Source organism: Myotis davidii, unplaced genomic scaffold, assembly GCF_000327345.1.
Source record: "Myotis davidii unplaced genomic scaffold, ASM32734v1 scaffold293, whole genome shotgun sequence".
Classification (NCBI taxonomy): Eukaryota; Metazoa; Chordata; class Mammalia; order Chiroptera; family Vespertilionidae; genus Myotis; species Myotis davidii.
The window spans coordinates 29,804-39,926 of record NW_006285115.1 but is presented as its reverse complement, the minus strand read 5'-3'; positions in this window follow the sequence as shown (position 1 = coordinate 39,926).

The window sequence follows — 10,123 nt, the reverse complement described above, 5'->3', positions numbered from 1 at the left end:
ATGTTTTCTCATTGATTTTTAGAGAGAGTGGAAGGGAGTGGGAGAGAAAGAGAGAGAGAAACATCAGTGTGAGAGAGGTTGCCGCCACATACGCCTCACCAGGGCTGGGGATCGAGCTTTCAACTGAGGTAGGTGCCAGAATCGAACCTGGGACCCTTCAGTCCGCGGACAGATGCTCTATCCACTGAGCCAAGCCGGGTGGGGCTAAATGACATTTCTGTCTTCTGCTTTCCAGCACCGTTGGGAGCCCACCTCCATTACTGCTCGTCTTTCTATCCTTTACCTTGATCAGCCCAACTGCAGAGGCCAAGGGAGCAGACAAGGCCCCAGGCTTAGCATTACAGGAGGGGGAAGCTGTACACATGATAACAAATTCCATCCATGTCCAAGAGCTCACTCCCGCTTTTTGCCCTGTGATTAAGCCTCTTCTTTCTATGGGGTCCTTACATTGTTCTTCCAAGCAGAAGTCCTTGCCTCAGTTCCCTACCTGCAAGCCTCAGTATAAAGGTCTACAAACACACCTTTTAGAAACTGGGGGATGTTTTTTGATCCCACTTCCCTGTCAATAGATCATTTGCCTCCACCTCGTTCTAGAAGCGCAGTCTTTACCTAGGTGTGTTCTGCCACCTGCCAGTTCTTCACATCTGCCAGGTCTTATACCCTTAACCATTCCAGGTCTTCCTAATGCCACCACAACTACTGCTAGAACCTCTCCCCGGTACCTGATGCTAAGTCTCTCTCTCAACCATCTTCCCTTTTCACATGGGTCTCTCTTAGCAGTATCCTGAGTTCTCCGGGCACTGGAATTCACTGGACTTGGGGGTGGCCCTGCACTAATGGGGGAGAGAGAGAAGGGGGACACAGAAGCAACCCACCTTTCCCTAGTCGCGGTGGCATGGCCAAGAGCTTTTGCAATAGAACAAAGATAACATACCCTGAGCAGCTATAGAAATAGATCTTCTTTATACTCCCCTCACACCATGGAGAGAATTTCAAAGCTGATGCTAGGTTACCTCCGTCGTTTGAATCTTGTTAACCACCAGAGCAGTTTTACTCCATTAGAAAGACCTACTTATTGTACAGTACACACGGAATTTCACCCAGACCAAAAAAGGGGGCTTTTAATTCCACCGTGTTAGGTATTAATTATATCCCTGGGTTGAAGAGAATCCTCATGGCTTAAAAAGAAAAACACCGCTTAGTGCTCAGTGTCCGTGGGTGTGAATATAACTGTAGGCAGTCACACACACACACCCGAGAGCTGATGAGAGGCTGGGCGTCTGTGATAACTCACTGCCTGGCTCTGTAACTCAGAAGCAGCCAGTGAAATGGAGCGGGCTGGACTCCTGACAGTCCTCCCGATGAGCATGCCCCAGGCATCTTCTCATTCCAGGGCTGAATGGCGATGACTTCCTGGCAGTGAGTATGCACAACAGCCGGTGGTGTAGTTAGAACCTGGGGTCCGGCATCGCAAGTATCAGCAGCAATCCTCTGGATCTGAGCCTTGGGGTCCACACGGTCCATCTGGGGAGGTTCTTCCGAATTGGCTGGCTGAAGGTAAAGAGTCCTCCCTTCGTCCGTCCCTCAGACTTCTCAGTGCTAGCACCGTGTTTGGCCGGGTCTGTGCAAAGGCCATAGGCTGTGCAAAGGTGATAGGCCGTGCCACGTGTCCCCCCGAAGTTCACAAACCAGTGCACAACGATGTTTCAGTGAGAAAAAAAAAGATTTTTTTTTTAAACAAAGATTTTTATTCTTGTGAGTTTACATTCTAGTTGGTCAAAAGAGGGAAGAGATAATAAACACTACATATAATAAATAAGGAAACTATATAGTGGTAGAGGTGATAAGTTCTGTGGAGCAAAAGAAAGGAAACGTGGAGGACCAGAGGGATGATGCCAATTAAGTGACGCGGGAATAGGTAACAGAGGGGAGGGGGTGAGTGATAGAAATAAGGAGAGAGAACACATTTAGAAAGTGCTTCCCAAAACAGGTGACGTGTGAGCCTACCTTGTAATAGATAGGAGTTTGGAAAAAGTGCAGTGGCCAGGGTGGACGCAAAGAATGCAAGTAGTTCGGTTTGGCTTTCAGGTAAGGGGAAGCAAGAGATGTGATTAGAGGCAGACAGGGTCTGTACCATCAAAGGACTTGGCTGTCACACTAAGAAGTTTGATCTTTATCCAGGGAGCTATGGAGAAGGACTGTGAAATTTAAGAAGGGAGGTTGGGTACCATAGTTGGTTTCCACTTTTTGGTAAATGACTCTGGTGGTTGTATTGAGAATGGATGGGAGAGGGAGGCAAGGCTAGATGGAGGAGGACCAGCAGGATGCCGGCTCCTCAGTTTTTGAAGAACTGTGATTTTGATTGAAATGCAAAACCACCACTGCTATATTACTATATCCATGGTAACAGACACCAGCAGAGAAGCAAGGAATTGAGTGGTGAATTGTTTATTTCTTCAAAATTCAGGTCTTTGTCATGCCAAGTTAATGGGAAATAAAAAAGAGTATCTTAACAGTTCACCCTGGGGAATTAATTCCTTTTTTAATAGGTTTTGAATTTTTTTTTCCTTTTGAAGGTAGATGATCATCAAAATAAACCCATCATCTCCCCAGGAAGACTGGTTGGTCTCAATGTCTTCAGTCAGTTTTATGTAGGTGGCTACAGTGAATACATTCCAGATTTCTTGCCAAATGGAACTGATTTTAAAAATGGCTTTCAAGGTAAGGCATGGATGATATTTATACCATACCCACTTGTTTCAAAATCTGGGAAAAGTAAAAACATTTAAAGAGTATACTTCTAGTTCCCAAACCAGCAATTTGGATTGCTTTCTGATTGGACTTGATCAAAGTTTGATTTTAAAGGAAAGCATTTATTCTTATTAATCACTTACTACCTATGTGCTAGGTATTTGGGATGTTTCAGTGGGAAAAAAACACAGAGATTTTTATACTTGTGAGTTTAGATTCTAGTTAGTCAAAAGAGGGAAGAGATAATAAACACTACATATAATAAATAAGGAAATTATATAGTGGTAGAAGGTGGTAAGTTCTGTGGAGCAAAAGAAAGGAAAAGTCGAATGTGAGTGGTTTTTTATACAGGGTGCTTTACAATATAGGGTAAGTAGTGTAGACCTCATGGAGTCACAGTGAAAATTGAAATTCCAGCCAACTTTGGGATGTAATTGATATAAAAGATGAGTGACAGACTGCAGCTAACTAATCCATACCACCAAGGTGTGGTCCCACTGAGGCCACCAGAAACCAAGAGGATTAAGACCCAACACCAGCCCTGGCCAGTGTGGCTCAGTTGGTTGAGCACTGTCCCATGCAATGAGAGGTCACTGGTTCAATTCCCTGTCACAGGTTGCAGGCTCACTCCCCAGTAGGAGACCTGCAGGAGGCAGCCAATCAATGATTTCCTCTGTTCAATGTTCCTCTCTCCCTCTCGCTTCCTCTCTCTCTTGCTCTAAAATCAATAAAAACATTTTTTTTTTTTAAAAGAAAAAAGACCCAACACCATGCTTGGGCAAATAATCAGATCGCCATCATGTTTCCTGTGTTCCAAAGGGAACATACATTCAGATCTTTCCTAAAATGTGCTTTTTCAGGGTCTCCTTTTCTACTGATAGGTCTGCCCCAGGGCAGGGGGTCATCAGTCAATGCAGCTGGTCCTGAGGCAGCCACAGCATCAGTAATTGCATGAGCTTTTCTCCCTTTCTCTTTTTTAATTGCACGAGCTTTTTCAAACCAGAGTCCATTTTACTGTCCATTTTAGTGGCTCATAGCAGAGTTATAAAATAAACACATGCTTTGAATTGTTATAATGCATTTTGTGCAAATAAGCTTTTTGGTGGATCCTTAGTCCCAGAATATTTGATCAAGGGGCTGCTCATTATAGTGTCCTGAGCCGTTCTCCCACGACCAGCCTACTCTCTACCCAAAACCAAGGAGCAAGTACCAGGATGGGATGCAGGTCCCTGTGAGGCATCCGAAGCCCTCTCAGGCACCTGAGCTCTCTGCCTGCCTGGCACCATCCCTTTCCCCACCTTCACCGACTTCTGCCTAAACACTGACGCAGGAGGCCACATACTTGAAACATATTGAAAGCAACACAGCTAATCCAACATAATACAAGGGCAGGTTTCAATACAAGTAGTTCATTGTGCCAGGGTTCTCAAAGAATCGTTTTCTTTGACTATGTAATCAGTGCTGATTCTCAGAAGGGTGTGTTAAAGAACTGTTTGAAGCAAGTTAAGGCGCTAGGCTAAATATGATCGGGAGCTCCATAGTGCTTTCACAGCAGGAGGCCGTCTGGAAAGGATTGTGAGGGCATAACAAATCAATGAGTTTTTAAAAACATTCAGTTGGAGGGAAAGGATGGGTAAACTTATGAATGTGTATGAAGCACACATCTTCCACTCAATGAAACAGAGACCCCGTTGGAGAGTCATCAGAACTTGCTGTCATTTAATCACAGACACGATGCTGACATAAATACTCTGGATCCAACATTAAGGATAAAAATGTGGGCTCGGAACCCATCTGCATGGGCATGCACCTCAGCTCTGCTGCCAACAAGCTTCGTGACCCCGGCTAGTAAACGAACGTCCCTGTGCCTTGCTGTGCCTCATCTGTAAAATGGGATACTAGCCGCACTTGTCTTGCTTGTAGTTCTGAGAGCGAGTTAATGGAGAGAGAACACAGATTACCTCCTGGCTTAGAGTGCTCCCTGCGCTAGTGATGATGGTGGTGCGGGTGGTGGAGGTGAGAGCCACGGTCACACACTTGCTTCTCTTTCTCTGCTGCACAGACGGTGGGTAAGAGCACAGGCTCTGCCGTCAGGCTGTCTTCAGTTCGGGCCCTGCCACCCAGCAACTGTGTTCCTCTAAGCCTTTTACTTCAACTCCCCGAACCTCCGCTTTTCCTCTGTAAGATAAAATACCTACCCCATAGGGTTCTCATGAGTTGATCAATTAGCTAAAGTAATGTTAAGTGCTCATCCCAGAAAGCAGCACCCGATAAACACTCAATAAATGTTAACTAACAGCAGCACTCCATCCTGTTGTCATTGGACTTGACGTTTCAGATTTACTGGAGTCCAAAGCTTCCTGGTTTGCTTGTGTTATTTTCTTCCCTTTATTGGGAACTTTTCTTCACATCTTGATAATGAGAACAAAGAGAGGCTTTCTTCAAAACCTGTCATTTTCTCCTTACGTGTGTTATGAACCCGAGTTCTGCACTCAAACAGCTGGCCCTCCTGTGAGAGAAACTAGGGACAGCAGGTCTGGAAGGCTGCCAGCACCACGGTCCTCAGGTAGGATGGGAATTTGGGGAGGGTCCTCTTGGAACTTGATGCTTAATCCACAATCTTACCGAAGCTCCAGGACCTAATTTTATCATTTGACTCTTGAATTCTCCCTTCCTGTCTGCCTCTTCTCCATTATAAACCAGCATTTACTATGAACTGTAGGTTGTGGACAATCATTATCAACCTACCATAAATACCAGGTTGCAGCTAAACCGTAAACCTATGCTTTCCCAAAACTGAACTCTACTGGTTCTAGAGAAGGATATAGGGTGCCTTCTTTAAAATATGGACTTCTGAGCCCTACCCCAAAACTACTCAATCAAAATCTCCATAATGGGATCTAAAAATTTGCATTTCAAGTAAACCTTCCCAGATTTGGAAATCACTACATTAATTAATCATACAAAGCAAGTAGAGTTATGGAAGAATTTAGTAGTTAGTCTGGCCTTAGCCTAATGATTAAATTCTAACATCCCTAGCACAAATAAATAAGGCCGGATTATTTTTCTTTAGAATGGGGTTTAAATCACACAGAGCACAAGACTATCTGATTTAGGCTTTCCCCGTTTCTATAAACACTGCTGATAAACAACCCTAAGCCAGAAGTCCCCGGTCTAAAATACAAATCGTTACTGTTAATGTAGTCTGTTTGTTTCTGTGCTGGAAATGGCTTATCATGAGTCATTATTTTCCCTATACCCTTTAACAGTGATAACGATATTGAGGTTTTGTAACTCTTCTCCAGATTCAATCATCTCCATATGCCAAGCAAAGAGGTCATTCCTGATTACCTGTCCTAGTAAAGGGAATTCTCCCCTGCTATCCAAAGTAGCATTTATTACCAGCTGAGGGCTCTCAGGCTGAGGGTGAGGGATGGGCTCTAGTGGGTTCCTGAGTCTCCTGAAATCATGCATGCAATTGTGCGTGCATTTTTCTAAGAGAAGGCCTATGGCTTTCATCAATGTTCTAAGATCTGTTACTTTCACTGACCGGCCTATTTAATCCTGACATAGAATTAAAAATTGCTTTTGACAAGTGTGAACATGGCGAAATCTATTATCCCATCCATCTGTTATTCTAGTGTTATAGCAGCTAGTGTTCTCTGATACAGGGATTATTAAATATTTATTACTCAACTGAACAGAGTGGACATAAAATAGATTTGAATTCATTAACAACACTGTAAGGATGTTATTCCAACCTGAAAGTGCCCTACACTGTCAGTACAGTTTCTTTAGTTCAACTTTTCTCCCTTTCTCTTTTTTAATTGCACTAGCTTTTTCAAACCAGAGTCCATAAGGGGGGGAAAATGAGGTTACTGCAATAATTTAAATATCATTTTACTGACCAAAAATAAATAAATAAATAAAGCCATCACTTATTTGAAACCTAGTATATTTGACTAGTATATTTGGCACATGGCTCATGGCTCCAAAAATCTTTATCGTAATTACTGTATCACCTGCAGGATAGATGTAGTGAATACCTGCTGCATGATACTGTACTAAGCAGACTATAGTTCGTCTTCAATATTAATAGGAGTGGCATTTTACAATAGGCCTTCTACAAATGGCTTCCACTATAATTGCCTTTAAGCTGATGATATGTTGACTGACAGGAAGTATCTCTCTAAAATAAACACATGTAACTATTTGTATGTGCTAAATGTTTCTCTACACATATCACTGCCAGGTTTTTATTCAAAACATATTTGAGCAGTTCCTCATGACAAAATTATTTCTTATCCATATAAAAGGGGAGAGGTCTTACATGGACAGCTTCAGACATTAAAATATATTATAATCATTTAGCCAAGATTTTTTCTTTTGGTGCATGATTATAAAAACTACAAAAACCTAAAACTAATATCCTACAATATTTTGTTAAAGAGAATTTTTTTAATAAAGTAAATAAAGATTTTCTGAGACAGTGAGGAAGGGGGTATGAGTGGGAGCTGAAATATAAGGCCTTAATTGCCAATCATGATAGGGGCCAATTTATGTATGTTACCTTATTCCTCTTAACCCATGGAGTACTTATTTTTGTCCCCATTTTAAAGGTAAAAAGATTGGCACTTCGTTAGGTTTGGGTCATCTAGTCATTTTGTGAGAGAGATTGTCATTGAACCCGGGCCCACCTGACTTCAATCCTCCTTCTGCTCTCTGCTGAGTGCAGTTCACTAGGCCACGGCATGCAGATCCCTGCGGTGTTGGTTGAGCTACCTGGTTATCCCATATAAAGCAGTTGGCATTCATTCATTCACCTCTTCACCCAGTATACCATATTAGTGCTTTTTTGCGTAATAGCAGTAGTTGGGAGAAGAACAAAGATTAAATCTAAGGAAGAAAATGACAGTTCTCTTACAATGAGAAAATATCGGTGCAGGTTGAGGATGGTGCTTGTCAGGGAGAACTAGGTTAAGTTAACAAGCAAATTCTTGACCTTTCAAAACTGAACCTATTTTTTTTTTCACCATGAGGAATTATTTCAGACTTGCTTCAGAAAATGTTTTAGAAATAAAATCTAATCTAGCCTATCTGTTATCATTTTCTAGGCCCTATTTATGGTTGTTGTCAATATTGATTTATAGCACATTGTAAATAAACTCTAAGTCCTGAAGGAAATGAGGAAAATTACAATATAGTTCAGTATTCCAAACAATCCCATTAATTAGCTAATCGACTGCCCTTTTTATTATGTTTATTTAATATTGGGGTGGAAAAGACCTTTCTTTTTTCCCAGCTTTCTTGATGTATAATTGACAAATAAAAGTTACATATATTTAATGTGTATAATATGATGGTTTGGTATACATATACATTGTGAAGAGTACCACTATCAAGTTAGTTAACATATCCATCATCCAATTAATATAATTTAAAAAAGAATAATATGTTACCTTAAAAATGAGAAAATAACTGTCTTTCTGCTTTATCTATTTCCTCTATTTTTTATATGAAGTCTTTTCCCCTTCCTTCAAGGTTGTGTTTTCACTATTCAAGTTCGCACCAGGAATGACGGCCATTTCAGAAGGCTGGGAAATCCTAAGGCGCACCCAGATGCTGGGCGCAGCGTTGGCCAGTGTGACGCTTCTCCTTGTAGCTTAATGAGCTGTGGCAACGGTGGGACCTGCATGGACAGTGGAGCTACTGTTTAGTAAGTATGACGTTAGGAAGGAAGGTAGTCGAGGGTTATTAGCCCTCTAGCTGGTACTTCAGTCACACAAACTAGGCACACAAACTGACCCTCTTATCTTAAATGTTTTCAGGTAGACTTGCTAGATGACTAGGGGACAGCTAAAGGAAACTAGAGAGAAACCAACCCGGCATTTGCATCATCTTCTCAATTCTTTTAAATTTTTTAAAATATATTCTTATTGATTTCAGAGAGGGAGAGAGAGATAAAAACATCAATGATGAGCCCAGCTAGAGTGGCTCAGTGGTTGAGCATCGACCTATGAACCAGGAGATCATGGTTCAATTCCCAGTCAGGGCACATGCCAGAATGTTAAGCTCAATCCCCAATGTGTGGTGTTCTATCTCTCCCTCTCCCTTCATCTCTCTGAAATCAATAATCCCCAATAGGGGCAGTGCAGGAGGCAGCAGATCAATTATTCTCTTTTATCATTGATGTTTCTATCTCTCCTTTCTTCTCTGAAATCAATACAAATATATATTTTTTTAAAGGATAGGAAGTGTCAGTAAGAAAGTGAAGGTGAAGGTGCAGGTAGGAAATTCATCCTAACTCCTTATTGTCCCATATGGAACCAAGGCCTAGTCAGCCATGGGCAAAGTACGGCCCGCGGGCCGGATCCGGCCCGTTTGAAATGAATAAAACTAAAAAAAAAAAAGACCGTACCCTTTTATGTAATGATGTTTACTTTGAATTTATATTAGTTCACACAAACTCTCCATCCATGCTTTTGTTCCGGCCCTCCGGTCCAGTTTAAGAACCCATTGTGGCCCTCGAGTCAAAAAGTTTGCCCACCCCTAGCTGTTTCAACATACAGCTGTTGCCGGCAAGACGATGAAACCTCGGTTCTTGTCTTCCTGAAGGAAAGATTTCAATCAAGAGACAAAGTTCAGCAAAGCAAGCAAGAATTTATTGTCCACAGCAAAAACACACTTAGGACAGAGAAACACAGAAGGGCATAGAAAAGGTAACAAGAGAGCCTGGGCTGGGCTGCTTTGGCTCACTGGGAAGTCAGAGAAAAGGGAGACAGGTTACTGTCTCCCTTGGTTGCAAGCCTTGTGGGGTTCCTTAGAGGTTAGGGGATACGTGCCTGTGGGGGAAGAAGAGGGAGAGGGGAACAGTTCAGGATGCTCCCTTTGGGGAGATCACTCACTGGGTCTTTTGTGTTGAGGGTATTTCTCTCTCTCTCTTGCAGGTGGGAATCTTAGGGGAGGTCTTAGGGGAGGATCTCAATAGAATATTCATCAGCTTTCCAGGTGTGCTTTTTTAGGGTCTCCTTCTCCACTAATTGGTCTGCCCCAGGGCAGGGGGTCATCAGTCAATGCAGCTGGTCGGGGGCAGCCACAGCATCACTTGTCTGGCTTTGCTGCTTTTCTGGGCCTAGAGCTGAGGCCTAGATGTTATCTTTAGGGAGGAAAAGGTCAGGGGGACTACACCACATGCACAGCGATATGCTAGGGGCAGAAAGGTTACTCTGAGGGTGAGGTTCTTGTTGTCCCAGTTTTGCCCCTTGCTAGACACCCAGGGCTTCAGCCCTGGTGACCTTCTGCACCCAACCCATCATCCTTGCTCTGCTCATGTCTGTCTAGCTCAGTGGTTCTCAACCTTGGCTGCACATTA